Source organism: Myotis davidii, unplaced genomic scaffold (assembly GCF_000327345.1).
Source record: "Myotis davidii unplaced genomic scaffold, ASM32734v1 scaffold93, whole genome shotgun sequence".
Lineage (NCBI taxonomy): Eukaryota > Metazoa > Chordata > Mammalia > Chiroptera > Vespertilionidae > Myotis > Myotis davidii.
The window spans coordinates 2,813,716-2,830,100 of record NW_006292095.1 but is presented as its reverse complement, the minus strand read 5'-3'; the positions used below and the strand labels follow the sequence as shown (position 1 = coordinate 2,830,100).

Genomic DNA, 16,385 nt, shown 5'->3' with positions numbered 1-16,385 from the left:
TTTTTGTTGTTGTTATATCATGTTGTTATTGTTTATTTATTAATCAATTTATATATTATGTTCACATACATTTTACTAATTTTCTTTCATCTCTGACACTTCTATTATAGAGAAAGGGCGAATAGCAATATTAAAATATTTTTCCTAATTAATTTCCTTTCAATGTGCACGAATCTGTGCACTGGGCCACTAGTGGCTATAATAAAGCCTCAGGTCCCAGAGCCACCTTAGTTATGCCAAGCTCCAAGCCAGCTTGGGTTCCTGAACATCGCCCAGCTGAAAGCAGGGATCAGCAATTCCATGTCATCCCCAGAACACAGCATTCTCAGCATATAGCCCTGCCAACACTGGCCTTCCAGGGCCCCTACAAAGAAAGTGATGCTCTACAGCTCTCTGGAATTCAAATCCAGCGCTCTGTGTGTAGACACGCAGTCCATGGCCATGCGTCCTTGTTTTGTCCTATGTCTCTCCTTCCTGTTTTTAAGGTTGGTGGGCATCAGAGGATCCAGGGCTGTAGGCATTGGGGTTCTGCACACAAGGCTGGTGTCCCAGGGCTGGGAAACCCCAAGTGCCCCATTGCAAGCAGATCCATTTCCACTAATAGCTGGTGGATGTGCATTCTGAGCCCACTGGCACCCCAGGCACATTTCCAACAGACGATGTTGCACACACAGGAATTCATCCGAATCCAGCAGAAATCACTTAGCTTAATAACGCTGCCCTGATTTAATTTTAACTTTTCATAAAGCATGAGAGATGAGTGGGGTGTGCTTAGTGTTTTATGGATTACTGATGAGTTTGGGCTCACATCTGGCTGTTTTATCTTTTTTTTTTTTTTTTACAACTTCCAAAAAGAAGGGGGTTGGGAAAGGAAGTGGTAATTAAGAGGAGGGCAACACCTGCAAAATGAGCAACCAAAATGCTCTACCGTGGCAAGCGGGGAGGTTTTGCTTCTCTCTGATGTGTAAGTAGCTGGCAAGAGCCTAAAGAGGCCAGAGATAATGGCCTTGGTTAATGGATTCAGTGCTGTGGGTGCAAGGATCCAACAGGAAAGGCACTACACACACACACACACACACACACACGCACATGCAGACATGCTCACACACACACATTCATGCACACACACAGGGCATACACATGGTGAAACAATATTATACTTGCGTTCCCTTGCCTGCATTCAGGCGGCCCCTCAGGGCACAGTAAGCCCAATGATTACCCACAGGGTGACTAGGCTTGCAAGCACTAGATGAGAGCAGATGTTCTAACCGTCATCCTTAACTCTCCTCTTTCTCCTACTCAGCTTCCCCAGCTCTTCACCACCCTGCAGCTGTGCTGCCGGAGGCACCAGCGCCTCACCAGCCATATCACAACAGTCTCCTCCTCTTGTCCTCTCTGGCCCCCTCCTCTATTTTTAAAGGAACAAAGAAGCGATCCTGATAAACATAAGTCAGGTCCCACAATTCCTTTGCTCAGGCATTTCCAGTGGCTTCTCATTTCAGAGTTAACGCCCAAGTCCTTGCAGTGGCTGCAAAGCCTCTATGCTCGGCAGGATCGGCACCCTCCCTGCACTTTGCCTCTTTGTCCAAACCACCTGCTCTTCTGCCCTTGCTCCTTATTTGCAGCCACACTGGCTTCCTCACGGTTTCTCAAACACATGGGCATGCCTCACCCCAGGGCCTTTGCTCTTGCTGTTTCCTCTAGAAGGCTCTTCTCAGAGATCCACATGGCTCATTCTCTCACTTCCTTTGAGTTTCAAATGTCACCTAACCATCATATGTAGGATTCCAATCCCCTCCTGCTACCCTTCCCCTAGCATTCCCAATCCTTCTTACCTTGTTTAATTTTTCCACCCTGCACATATCATCTTATAAAATACTATAGAATTTGCCCATTCATTTTTCTTGTTTATCACCACCAAGCCGACAGCAAACTCCACAACAGCAATGAGTATTGTCCTCGGCTGTGCCCCAGAGGCTAGCACAATGGCTGGCACAAATAAATTATTACCATATTTGTATATGTTACTATATTTTAATATATTCGCTGAATAAAAAAAATGAACAAATGATTTGTTCTGATTTGCAAGTATATGCATATAAAAATAATCCCATTAAGTTTCCATTTAAAAATCTCCTGTATTCAAAATAATAAAATCAGACAAAATCAAGAGGGCTACAGGATATCAGGAAACCAGGGAACAAAACGGCTGTGGCTCACAGCAGCTTGGACACCTCCACAAGGGGAGCCAGTCTCCGCCTCTGCACCTGCAGTTGCTGGTAGCCGGGGACTCTGCCTGCAGGAGCAATGATGCTCTCTCTGCTCCAGAACCACGAGTGCACATCTCCTGAGCCTGCACAGTCTGGGGGTTTACCTAAGGTTTCCTCGGGACACACCTCCCTTCCCAGGGACCAGAGTCAGAAAAGCTCAGGAATCAGACTGCGCTTGGGCATCATGAGGACTATTCGGGGCCAGGACAGGAAAGTAGAGGAAAAGGAAATGTTTACGTTAGAATTATTAAGGCAGAAGAGAGTCCAAGGTCATCTGCCCTGCACCCCGCCCACCCCATCTTCAAACTAAGATCATCACAAACCCCTAAGGCTAGCTGGGCGAGCTCTAAAGCCGAATGCTTTCCTTCGTAAACTTTTGAGAAACATCTGTCTCTCCCTCCCCCTTGCCACCAACGCAGGTACCAGCCATCCTCCCTGACCACAGGCTCTGCTTGGCCCAACCCATCCTGCAGACCAGACTCAGGGCTTTAAATACCATCACTCTGTCGGAACTGCCCTAACAGAGTCTACAGTTGTACCTACTACACCAAACTGAAGCTCCCGCCGGACCTAAAGTCCTGCAGGGCAGGCTTTGCTCTACCTGTCTACCCCCATGGCCATGTGGCCCTGCCTGAACTCTCTAGTTTGGATACCATTCTTTATTCCATCCCACTTCACATGCTCATGTTCATGCTTGTTCCCACCTCTACTCCCTTATGTCTGCGTTCATGCCTTTTACTGAAGGCCCTCCCTTTAGCCATTCAAATTCCAGTCAAGCTTCTAGAAGACCTGGTTCAACCTTCATCTTCACCAAGAAATTCTACTTCTCTTCTGAAACTTTAAATAACATCTGGTCTGCATAACACCATTGCCCTATACCATATATAGGGTGTCCCAAAAAATGTATGCACACACGTTGAATAATTATAAAGACAGTGTTTATTAAAATACATTTCATTTTCAAAATTGAGCTATCGGCTGTTAAAGTGTGTATACATTTTGGGGGGACACCTGCCCCCATCACCTCAGTGCCCAGGATAGTAACTGACACATGGCTCTCCTCAATAACAGAAAATGTGACTGAAAAACCTGCATATAGCCCTTGTGTAATCCTCTGTGTGGTAGATTATAAATAACCAGAGTTGCTGCCAGCATCCTTATTCTTTACCAAACGGAAGAATAATGCACCACCTCTCCCTGAAGAAGTCCTCCAGCATCTGGCGGCCATTGGCAGGACACCTCTGCACCTCTTCCGGCTGAGACAGCGCAGGCCCATTAGCTCCTCCTTACTGATCTCATTCTCTAACCCTTTCATCACCATCCTTGAGGACCTTTCCAATTTCACACAAGATAAAAATTAAGAAGGCAGGTTCATTCTAGAAGGGAAGAGGATCCTTCCCTAGAGATGAATTTTTTATTTCATCTGTGTCTTTCCTGTGCTACTAAAGAACTTGGTTTTATTCTTTCTTTATGCGTTACATATCCATTCTTAGATTGAGGATGGATTCTACACATTTCTGGCATGTATTTGTCCCTCAAATGCCAGGCACATAATAGATGCTGAAAAAATAATTGTTGAGTGACTGAATGAATGTGCCAATTGATTAACTCAAGTCAATTTTATAACTGTGGATCTTAAAAATTAATGGCAGAAGTGAGTCTAAATCTTGGTCTTAAAAAAATAAAGCAGAGACTTGCTTTCTTATTCAAGAAAGAGGATACAGGAGCAACCCAATGTCTTAAACCACTCTCTTCAAGAAGGGGTTTCTGTGGGCTGGGCCATCTGCCAGTTTTGTATAGTTATTCGGATGTACATGTCACCCTTCCCTCTCCTCACTAGCTCCCCTAGTTTTAACGCCAGCCATCAGAACTCCCTCGACCTTCCAAGAGGTTGGCTGATGAGAAGATTCACTTGAAATGTTCTCTATCACAAGGAAAATCAAAATGTTTTAAAGGAAGTATCTTATTATTACTCCACTGTCACATGAAGATGGAGCTCATGTCCTAATGCCCCACAGCGACACCAGGCAATAATTTTACACCATTTGCGTAAGGGTGATATGGACAGGTAAAAAGGATGAAAAAGAGACTCCTCTCTCTTCTTTGAGAGTACGAACGCAATTAGAATTAACTGGAAGCATTAGATAAATACCATATTTCTCCAAATTTGTAAACTGAAATAGCAAAAGCATTAAGTTGCAGCAGACGGGAAATTTTCAAAACCTCCATGGATATACAGAGAAGCATCAGGAAGAACAGAAGCAAAAGGGCTGATGGGGGGGGGGCCAAGAAAAGGGGGTTCCTGACCAGAAAATGGGCCAATAAATAACTACATCACCAACAGTGAACTCGGTCTTCACAGGATGATAAGACCCGCCAGCCGGCCTGGGAGAACGCTGAGGTGTGGACTAACCCATCCTCTACACTCACTTTCTGTCAGCCCTTCTCCTCTGCAACGGAAACCTCCCCTTCCCCTGGGTGGCCCAGTTCCCTTGCACTCTTCCAGCCTCCCTTAATGAAGCGTTTGTCTCAGGAAAAGATCTGATGCACTGCCTCCCGATAAGTCCAAAATGATAAAGAGGACTCCTGAGTTACCACTCTCAAATATATGTGTTTTTCAGCTCAGATTAAAACCTAATGTGAAAGAAAGTCATCTCAATTTTGGGCTTTCAGGAAAAATATGTGACATGATTTATAAAGCAGTATAGGATATTCGAAATCAGGGCCAACTTGGGCAATTTTGGAAGTCTGGTCACTGCAGCAGTCAGCCCAAGGGGGGAGGTTTCTACTTGCAAGCAGAGAGTGACTTCCGAGGCTTATGGAGTCACAGTAACTGATCTGCTGCTTTCACAGCTCCACTCCCCACCCCGCCACCATGCTCACGCGCATCCATGCTCACCCGCATGTATGTTCACACAGTGCACACACATTAGGCAGGGAGGCCATTGCTCAGGGCAGGAAAGGCACCCCACATTGGGGAACCTTGAAGGGGTGCCCCTCAAAGGACCCCAAGAGCTCCCCAGCTTGGAGAGAGGAGCAGAGAGGCTCTCCAGGGGCCATTGGAAACATCCTTCCTTCAGACACAAGTCCAGTCACAGGATGTGGCTGTTGCTAGGTAACAGTGATTCCCCCCACACTTCCAGAATGCAGCCCCCCAAGCCTTCCCACCCTGAAGGAGAAAGGCTGAATAACCTATTAAATGCCTCCAGCATGCTCCCCATGCCCCCTCCTGGGAAGGCAGACCTCTGGCCCCTGTTTTATAGGGCTGGTGGGGGTGCAAAGAGTGACAGAATGTGCAAAGGCTATGGTGGCAGCTGGTGCTCCCTCCGGCAGCCCTCACCTGTGCCCCCTGGATAATGCCAGAGTGAACTATATGCAACGTTCCTGCTGCTTCAAATCACAGACTATTGTCAAAGAACTAGATTTGAATTTGAGCAGAGGGGTACAGCTAGTTGGCAGTGGGGGGCCAGTCAAGGGGATTTTGCTTGTGTTTATTTTTTGTCAGCTGTTTTAGATGTTAAAGGGGGTTTTGCTATTCCAGAACACAAAGGGCCAGAGCGACCAGAAGAGGCCAGCCAGTTGAACTCTCAGCGGACCAGGACAGCAGAAATCGTGGCCTCCAGGATTTTAAATAATCAGGGGCTGTCAGTACCAATAAACCTCAATCTCTGAAGTCCTGAGAGGTTAAAAAAAAATCCTCCATGCAAGGTGACAAGGAGATTTAGATGAACAATCCTTCAGGGGAAAAAAGGGTTGGTTGCAGCTTGAGGGATGTGTTGCCTTTGGCCCATCAGAGAAACCCCATGTCACCTGACTGGCAACTCAAGCCCCAAATCGGCCTTCCCTGGATGCATCAGCACATGTGCTCAGAAAAGATAATGTTAATGTCGCTCCGTATTTGTCTTTCTGTCTACAAAAATGCCCACTTGTCAGTGTGTAATGGCTCTCAGAAAAAAGCTATTTTAGAACATTATCCAAAATGCAAATGAGTCACTGAAAGCTGTTGCTACGACCTTTCCCTGTCGCTGGGTAGATGTTTCCAAATCAACGGCAGCTTCTGGATGGCCTAACTCATGCAGGGTTTCCTGAGAAAGCAGAAGTGTTGAGTACTGGACCCCTAGCCTTTGCTTGGGGAGTGACAGACCCCCAAATGGTCCACAGATCTTTGAAGAGCCAACTCCCTCATTTTGCAGGGCAGTCCCTGTGTTCTTATTAGGCACATGGTTTCTCATTGAGAGGTTGTTTCCTGTGTCTACTGGTTTCCAATGAGAAAGCCAGGTCATCTAGCATCTTGTGACAAAGGAAGCCCACACAGAGAGCCCACTGCCTGGGAAATCCAGGTACACAGAACTGGTCAAACAAGGCCCCCCCCCACAAAGTAGTCCCAGAAGGTCTGAAACTAGTACAACGTCACCAGGAGTTAGGAAATGGGACCTTTTAGAGGCCACCGGTCCTCCCCATTGTTTTTCAAATGTTGTTGTTTGTAATTATGTCAATTCCACTTTGACAATCTGAGAATTTCACCCTCAGATAGTTGTGAGAAGGGACAAGTTGGTTACTACTATTTGAGTAAGTCAGGCTTATATGAGGGCATTTAACTCTCACCACAAACCTACTGTTCCCACCTTCAGGCAAGGAAAAGGTGAAGACAGTTAATGACAATGTGGGAATTGAACTGTACTTTCTCATATCAAAGGTTCTTTCCCCACAGGAATACACATCCACATGCCTTTTCTTCTCTTCCACTCACACCCCAGACACTACCTTTTATGAAAGTCTCAGACCTGCTGGCAGCATTTTCACATTTCCCTTGATCCAAGAATTCCAGAACTAAGAGCCATCTTATACTCTTTCATGTCTTGAACTCCCCAAGGTCCCTCTCTCTTCCTCCGTGTCTTCATCCATGAAATGGGATTATCTTACCTAACTTGGAGGCACAATAGTGATGTGGGTAAGGGCATGGGTTGTGAAGTGCCTGGTTATGTGAGACCTTGGGCAGTTTATTCAAATCTGTGCCTTACTTGCCCTCACATATAAGATGAGCTCTTAATAGTACCTACCTCATAGGGTGGTTGGAAAGATTAGATGAGAACAGTGCCTAGCTCTTAGTAAATGTCATCATTGTCATTATAGACTAGTTTTAGGAATCAAAAGTAACCTAAGTGCAGAAAGGTACCAATGCCTCTCCAATTGGCCTCTGCCATTAATGGCCTAATCCAAGTCACCATCACTTTATGCCTGGACTATTGTATAAACCTTTCATCTCTCTGATTCCTGAATCCCATCTCTCTAGTGTCTCTTTCATGACACTCTAGGCACTCAGTCATTAATTTATATCATTCCTCTGATTAAAAACATTTAATATCAGCTGCTTATTGGATAAAGTCCAAACTCCTTGTTATAACCTACAGGGCTGTTCATCAATGAACCTGCCTCTTTAGGTTCCTCTTTCATCACACTGCTCCCATCTGCCTAGAATGGCCTTTCCATTTCAACTGCAAGAACCACTGCACATTATTCTCCACACAACTCTGCTGACCTCGTCCTTTCCGCAAATCAACCTACACTGTTTACATATCTGCCTCTTCTAATACACTGAGTGGTAATGACTGGGACAGTGTATTAGGCATTCTCATCTTCCCCCATGCCGAGCATGGTGGCTGGCACTGCGTAGATGTTCCATAAGTATCTGTGGAGTGAAGAGCTCTCTTTCTCAATGACTTAGACCTAAGCATGTTCAATGTCAACACATTCTTATCACTGAGAAAAAAAGCCATCATGGATACTTCAACTATGTAGCCCTGCACTAACCTGGGTATGCTTTTAGCCAAATCTCTGTATCAGCAAAGTGGGATTCTGACCAGAAACCTCTGGAGCTCAGGATCATATGTAAAGCTTAAGATGTCCTTCCTCTCCTCCCCAGCCCTATTCTATCTCTCCAGAATCCAAAAGGAACATTTCATTTATAACTGTACTCACACTATGTTGGCATGCCAATTAACACCAATTAATCATCTTCATTAGGTGTGATAATGACTGAGAGAGAAAGATTATTTCCAACAAAATATTTTGAGCCTATATCAACTATCCTGGTGGCTCATGAGATTAACCCGCCTAAAATAAAATCCTCATCAAACTACCCCTGCTCCACTAAACTTCTGGGTTGTGTCAAAGAAGCAAAAATACCCAGCTGGGGAAGCATCCAGACGTAGAGATCTGACCTAAACAATCATCACAAAATTAATTGATGTCCTCCCAAAGCAGGAATTCTTTGCAACCATGACAGCCCCTGAAATGTGAAACATCCATCAATTATAATCCCTCAGTCCCTTAGGAGACAGTAAAGATGAATCACAGAGTGCACCTATTCCTGAGTAGTTTCCAGTCCAATGAGGACCAAGCTCCTTACTTGTTGGAGGCCTCTCTCACAGCCTTTCTCGTCTCTGATGTTGGCACCTACAGCTTTCCTGTTGTTCAGGCCAAAATCCTTGCAATCATTCTTGATTCCTTGCCTTCTCCCATATATCACAATCTATTCATGAAAAATAAAGTTCAAAATACATACAGAGTGTGACCACTTTCTCATTGATTCAACTCTGACCCACGCCACCTGGACTACTGCAATAGCCTCTCAACTCGTCTTCTGCTTCCAACCTTCCCTGCCTTCAGTCTATTCTACACACAACATCCAGAGTGAATATTTAACAAGTAAATATTCTCATATCACTCTTCTGCTCAAAATCCTCCTTGTCACCCTCAGTCCTTAAAATGGCCTGCAAGCTCCCATGTAATGCCCCCTGTTACTTCTCTGACTTAATTCCCTATGTCTCTCTCTCCTTCTCACTCTACAACAATACTGGCCTCCTTTTTCTTAAACACATCAAGCACAGTCCCATCTCAGGGCTTTTTCACAAGTCTCTGCATAGATGTAACCCTCTTCAGGAGACCACACTATTTAAAATTGCAACCCAATGCCACTCCCCCTACCTTAGCATTCCAAATCCCTACTTATTTTGCTCTTTTTTAAAAAATTTTCCATAACACTTATCACCTTCTAACATTTTATAGAATTACTTATGTATTATTTCTAGTATTCATTATCAGTATTCCCCAGGTAGAATGTAAACTCAATGAGAGCAGAAGTCTTTGATTTATTCATTAATGTATCCAAGGTACAGAGAATAGTGTCTGGCACATAATAGGAACTCAATCATTATTTCACTATTACCAGTAAGTAGTAAGGGAAGTACATAGAAGTGACTATGAGTATCTTTTAGGGCCAGGAACAGGAGAGGAAAGATCAGAGAAGGTTCCATACAGAAAATTACATTTGAACTGAACCTTGAAAGATGGTTAGGACTTGAATCTCTAGAGTTGTGGGAAGGGCATGTACATGGATTGTCTCTTAAGCCAACAGGGGGCCTATAGAGAAGAGTGGGGTGGTTTAGTTAGACACAAGGCAGGCGATGGGCAGGGAGGTGGTGGAGAAGTGGGTTGAAAGCTTCAATTGGAACCACAGCCTCCATGGCCAGGAAGAGGATGCTGTTGATAAAAGTGACTAAAGATTCACTGATGAGTTGGAAGTATCCTTTCCCTTCAGCCACGTCTGCCTTACAGAAACACAAACTGTGATCATCATCAACCTTCACAAACTATTACCCAGATACTTCCTTGGTCATATTCCTTTCCATCCCCACATCTGCCAGCTCATGCAACCTTCCCATCCCAGGGCCTTTCTCATTTTCCTTCTTTTACTTCCTAAACACTAACTAAGGTAGCTCAACACTTCCTTGCACTTGCACTTGCAACCTTCTCTGACCACCAGCCAGTGACTCATCAACCCCTCCTCTGCACATTCACTGGACCCTCCTCCAGTTTTCTGAACCTTTCCTTGTTCTCTGGGCACTTGATGTGTGTCTATCTCTCATCTACATTACATGTAACCTGTCTGGACCAATGTCTTGACCCTCTTTTCTGTCCTCAACACAGTTATAAGCACATAGAACATGGCACATTTAAATGTTTATCTAGGTGTTCTTCTTGAAGCAGAACCAGCCTGACCCAGTACAGCATCTGTAATGAGTGCACCTATCATGCCCAGCTGCTAAGATCATCACTTGGCATTCTCTTGAAGAAAAGAACCTTCTGAAAAAGTGATGAGGGTAAAGATACTAGTTAAAGGGTTGGCTAGTTGGGCCCTAGTTGGTTTGGCTCAGTGGATAGAGTGTTGGCCTGTGGACTGAAGGGTCCCAGGTTCAATTCTGGTCAGGGGCACATGCCCAGGTTGTGGGCTTCATCCCCAAAGGAGACATGCAGGAGGCAGCCAATCAATGATTCTCTCTCATCATTGATGTTTCTATCTCTCTCCCTCTACCATCCTCCCTGAAATCAATAAAAATATTTTTATTAAATAAAATAAAAATAAATAAATAAATGGTTGGTTGGTTGTTTTTTAAATGAATGGGTATAATGTATACTGGAAATACTCCTGCCCCCCGCCCCTCTGAAGTGGGAGTGAATGTCAGCATTCATCTTAGTAGTTTCCTACTTTGAGGTTGGAATGATCCACCCACTAAATCTTCCAACTGGGGACCCACAGCCATCCCTGACACCCTCAGAGAAGAATGCTCCCCTAAGCTAACACAGTGTATTTTTCTTATATTTTCCCTCAAGTTCCACCCCCCGGTGAAAATTATACAAGTCCACTTTACATTTGGCATTTGTTCCTATACTCCTTCCCATGGCAGCCAAGCATACCTAATTTAAACACAACTTTATGATGGTTACATTTTTGCACATGAATGGTTTTTGGCTACTGGAACTTTTGTGTAGGGCTTTTATCTGCTTGGTCACCCAAGCCCTTCCCTAATTTTAACTCTTAGCCTGAGCCAACTGAACTGAAGGACATAGCTTATCTTAGTAGGCAAAACCAGAGAAGTGGAGTTGTCTGTATTTGTAACTCAGTAGAAGAAATGTCCCCCCTCCTTCCCATTTTTCTACTGTATTTTTCATCTGTGCTACTCAAAATGTCAGGAGTGGGGCAGAAGAAAGTACCAAAAAAAAGAACACATACTTGCCAAACCTGTGTGCACTGAATTTGCACCTATCTCTGGAACCCCACAGCATCTAAGGAAGGTATCAGAACAGCCAGAATGAAGTCAAATTCTTACTTCTCAGTCACACCAGGCTCTATTCTTGTCCTTCAGGTTCTCGCTCTCCAGAGGAACTCCAGTTTCCTCCTGAGCAAACATATCTGGCCCCTTGGTTCCCTCTCCAACTGTCACCTGCACATACAACCTTTTGCCCAGATTTGCATACTAAATACAGATGTATTCCTGGATCTGAATCTTGCCTCTGCTCAACCCCATCCCCTCCAGTGTGATGACTTTGGTTATAAGAACATGAAACACTGAGAGGAGACACTAAGGAGCATGTAAACTTGTGGTTTCAGACAAGGGAATGGGTTTTAAAGAAAACAGCTAATGAGAATGCGGCTGAAAAGTATTCAACACAATACAACACCTTGGTGCTTGCAGCCCCCCCCCCCACTAGCAATGAAAATACTATTACTACTGTGGTACAGCAGTCCCAGCAAATTAATACAACTGTTAGAGATTCTCTCTAGAACTGTTAAGAAATCCCCATGAATTTATTAAAGGTATCTTTTCACATTTTATGCTCAGGCAGCCTGATACTAATAAAGCTGCCCTCTTGTTGGAGTGTGAGCTTTGGTGACAAAGACTAATTTAGTCAGCACTACCCAGGCATAGTTGACACTTGGGAAAGTGATTTTTGTCTATTGTTGGAAACTTTATAACTTCTTTTCACCTAATTCCTAAAAAAAAGAAAGCAAAGAAAAGAAAAGACAAGAAGAGGAAAGAAAAGAAGAGAAAGGAGAACACGTGTTTGAACACATTCAGGATGTTTACTGTCTGTGTGTGTGTGTGTGTGTGTGTGTGTGTGTGTGTGTGTGTGAAGGGAGAGAGAGAAGAAGAGAGACACAGAGAGAGGAAGGGGAAGGGGGAGAAGAGAGAATTCTCTCCCAAGACTTTCAGTGGGTGGCAGGGGAAAAATCAGCATCATGCCAGCTTTATAGCTGATGTTTGGTACTATTTATAGAACCGGCCATGGCTGTGTCAGATCTTTAAAAGAAGCAAAACATCTGGGCACATTCCAAAGGAGAGGAAGAGCCCAAGTCACAACACAAGACACAGAGAAAGGCTGCATCTTTACAAAAGTTACAATTTACATTTGTTAAACATAATCCCATGCCTCTGAGGATTTTAGGGAACCTGATTCTGGCACCAAGTGTCGTGAAAGAATAACACAATAGCCACTGTATTTTCAAATTGAAAAGAGTTCTGAAGTGAATGAATAAATGACTTCTGGAGGGCAGAGAACACACAGCATCTCCTCAGCCAAGGGCCTCACACTGGCCAGTGGCCACCATGAGAGGCAGCCTCACTGAGTGAAGTCGGCAACTGCTCTCGGGACGTCTGCAGCAAGGCCCAAGTCAGAGTCAAACCTGGCCCAAGCTCCTCACCTGAAAGCAGGTGGCACCCACTCCCAGCACCATCTCACAGAGAAATCCTTAGGATGAATTAAAGAAAAATATTTAAACTTATATAACACACTAGGAGCCCAGAGTGTGAAATCACGAGATCCCGCCCACCTGCCCTCTGCCCTGCCTTGACACCTGAAACCTCTCCACACAGAGCTCCAGTGTGCCTGGCCCCGCCCCCAAACCTCCAGCCTTTTCTGGCTGCTTCACACCCCACCTTCAGTCCTGCCAGTCGCCTGGGGCTGGTCCTGCCTCCCGCTTCAGCCCCATCTCCAGAGCAACAGCCTGCCACACACTCACACTCGAAGGCAGCCTCCTGCTGATCAGTCGTTATGAGTGACTGTTTCCCAACCATTAGCATATTAGCTCTTTATTATTATGATGGGACATCTGTACACACACAAAAAAATTCAGTACTTCTACAATATTTCACAGACTTAAAGCAAGTGTGTCCTACCTTAAGCAAAACCAACATATTTTTTAAACTCTAGATTTTGAAAACATACATATCAAAACTGATGTTCAAAGTACAAAAAGAAAGTAAACTCTGCCATGACCACTGCTTTGATCACCAGGGAAAGCCCAGCACCGTGCCCAAGACCTGGAATGGTGCATGTCCTCAAATGGTATTTGTTGAAAAATTAATTCTACCTGTTAAACAGCCAGCTCCATCAATATCCTTAATGTATTATAGAAAATGTCCCATTCCTCAACATGAATGTGTGGTAGGTGAGACGCCCCTATAACACCGCCCAGGCATGGGGACAACTGTGTCCTGTGAGATGCCCCAGCCCCTGGACCCACTGTCTCTGCAAGTGTTTCCTACATTGTCCATGGTATATCCAGCCCCAATGTTCTATGAGCATCATGTACAATAGGCTGCTGTTTATCTTCAGAAACCTCTTCTTGGCCTCTCAATGACAACTGCAAGCAGGAGGACAGCAGGTGCCAGTGGCTTTGGGGGTGAGTGACTAACATGTGGTCGTTACCATGTCTGTGGATCTCTGGATAGAGAGCAAACCCAGGCAGGCCATCTACTGTGCTGGGCACTGTCTTCTCACACACTTCTGCCTCTTCATTCCACAATATTTGTTTGTTCACTTGTTTTTCTGATTTTTATTAAACTTACTAGAGACCTGGTGCATGAAATTCATACATGGGTAGGGTCCCTTGGTTTGGCCTGTGATCAGGGCCAATCGGGGCCTTCTGGCTGCCAGCCAGGGTCTTCCTTTGGTGGCCAGCGCACGTCATAGCAAGCAATCTTACTCCTGGTCTCCTGGTCAAACTCCCAAGGGGGCAATTTGCATATTAGGCTTTTATATATATATAGATTGGGGTGACATTAGTTAATAAAATTATATAGGTTTCAGGTGTACAATTCTATACAGGTGTGTTCACCACTCCAAGTCAAGTCTTCTTCCATCACCATTTATACCCTCTTCTATCTTCCTCTACTCCCCTTTCCCTTTGGTAATCATAATACTGTTGTCTGTTGTCTGTGTCTGTGAGGTGGTCTTGTTTCTTTGCTTAATCACTTCACCTTTTTCATGCAAAATATTTCCCCCCCCCCACCATGTTCAGGGAGGGGTAAGAGGAGGACCCATACAAAGCCATTAACAAGCTTCCATGGAGTCCACACTAGGCCTTGTCTACAGAGAAATACTTCCTAACCATGGCAAGAACCTGACCCACACAGCCTACTAGGTCTCGTGTTCTTTCTATAACTTTTATCATGATAATTAATAAAGGCTCACCATGGAATAGAGAATCTCTATTGGAATTTTGGCATATCCATGTTTGCCTATATCTCTATATAGATATAGATAATTCATTAGTCAGTTTAGAAGATATTTCACATATAGCTCATGAGCACTGTTTCATGCCATTAGCACTGTTCAGGATTTTTATATGGCTGCCTACTATTCCATTGTATGGATATACCATAATTTACTTAACTAGTTCCCTGCTACCTTGGAAAGTTGATTCCAGTGTTTCAGATAATAGCACCACCATGAACAATTTTGCACACACATTTCCCCACACTTCTGATTTTTCCCTTGGGATAGAATCCTAGAAGCAAATTTTTAAAAAGTAGAGAAACCCCCAAATCAGCTTCCAGAACGGTTACACCAATTACAGTTCTATTAATAGGACATGATACCACATTTCAATGACAATGTCATTTTTAACCAACAATAATTTTGTAGCTGGGAAAATGACATATCATTTAAATTATCATTTTTTTATTATTATTATTATTATTATTAAATTGTTATTGATGGTAAGCATTTGACTTGAATTTCTCAGCCCTGCATCACACCATAGGGCTTCCCTATACAATAGCCCTCTCATCCTCACCCTACACAGGGAGAACCTGAGTTCCAATTAAATGGCTTATATACAGTCAAACAAGGGCCTCCCAGAGCCAGGACCACAGCCTGATTCCAAAGCCCCATCTACCTAACTATTCTACTATGCTGACCATTCATAGAGTCAAACATTTTTTTAAAATATATTTTTATTGATTTCAGAAAGGAAGAGAGAGATAAAAACATCAATGATGAGAGAGAATTATTGATTGGCTGCCTCTTGCACACACACCCCACTAGGGATCAAGCCTACAACCAGGGCATGTACCCTTGACTGGAATCGAACCCGGGATCCTTCAGTCCCCAAGCTGATGCTCTATCCACTGAGCAAAACCAGCTAGGGCAAACATTTTTCTATGTGTTTTTAGCCGTCGTATTTATCTTTCTCTGAACTGTAGTAAATTTATTTTTCTGTGTAGAAAAACAGCCCTAAGCATTTTGGGTGTTTTGACAGTCCACACATGTACTAAGATTCACACATCACCCCCCCAACTCCTCCTTGCCTCAATCCAATCCAAACAACCGCCTATCTCCCCACACATCCAGTGACACAGCTTCTCCCCGCTATATTGCAAAGAGTTTAAATGGCTCCACCTAAGCTCTCTTGAGATTACTCGAAATGCCCGGCAACTTAACTTAACTTTGGTTAGGGAATATCCATTCATGGTCAAAGAAGCAGTACTTAGGATCAACTGTATGGGGCCCGATAACATAGACCAGCATGAAAACACAGCTCTCACAAGGGCCATTCTATTGGATCATCCATTCTTTTCCTTGTAGGAGGCAGAGCAAGAAGTCCATTGTGTTCTCTCCAGAGATAGGAGTATCTCCTGACCAGATAGCTCCTGGGACAATGTCACAGTTAAGTGCATGGCCAGGCCAGCACCCACCCATCACAGTCACTCCTCAGAAGCCCAAGGAACTGTGTGCCCCGACCATCCTTGGGCAGAATCCTCTCAAAGGATGAGCTCCCCGAAAGCTCTGCTAAGGGCAGGCAGAGAGCCCTGCACTGACAGCTGAAAGGGAGGCAGGGAGTTTCTTTCCTTCGAAGTCACCTGCTTGCCCAGGAATTCATGCCGCAGGAAAGTTCTGCAGGATCATAAACCAGCCTCGCGCTGCTTCAGAGCTCACTCTGCAGCTCGCAGTGATCATCTGCTTGATTCAGCTCAGGTTAGGGAGACGGAT

The 16,385-nt window shown here is 44.4% G+C and overlaps 1 protein-coding gene across 1 annotated transcript in view; it reads right to left on the bottom strand.

Moving 5' to 3' along the window:
- The window catches only part of ZMAT4 (zinc finger, matrin-type 4), a 329,413-nt gene that overhangs the window by 298,841 nt on the left and 14,187 nt on the right, over positions 1-16,385 (bottom strand). The gene's annotated exons all lie outside the window — the stretch shown is intronic.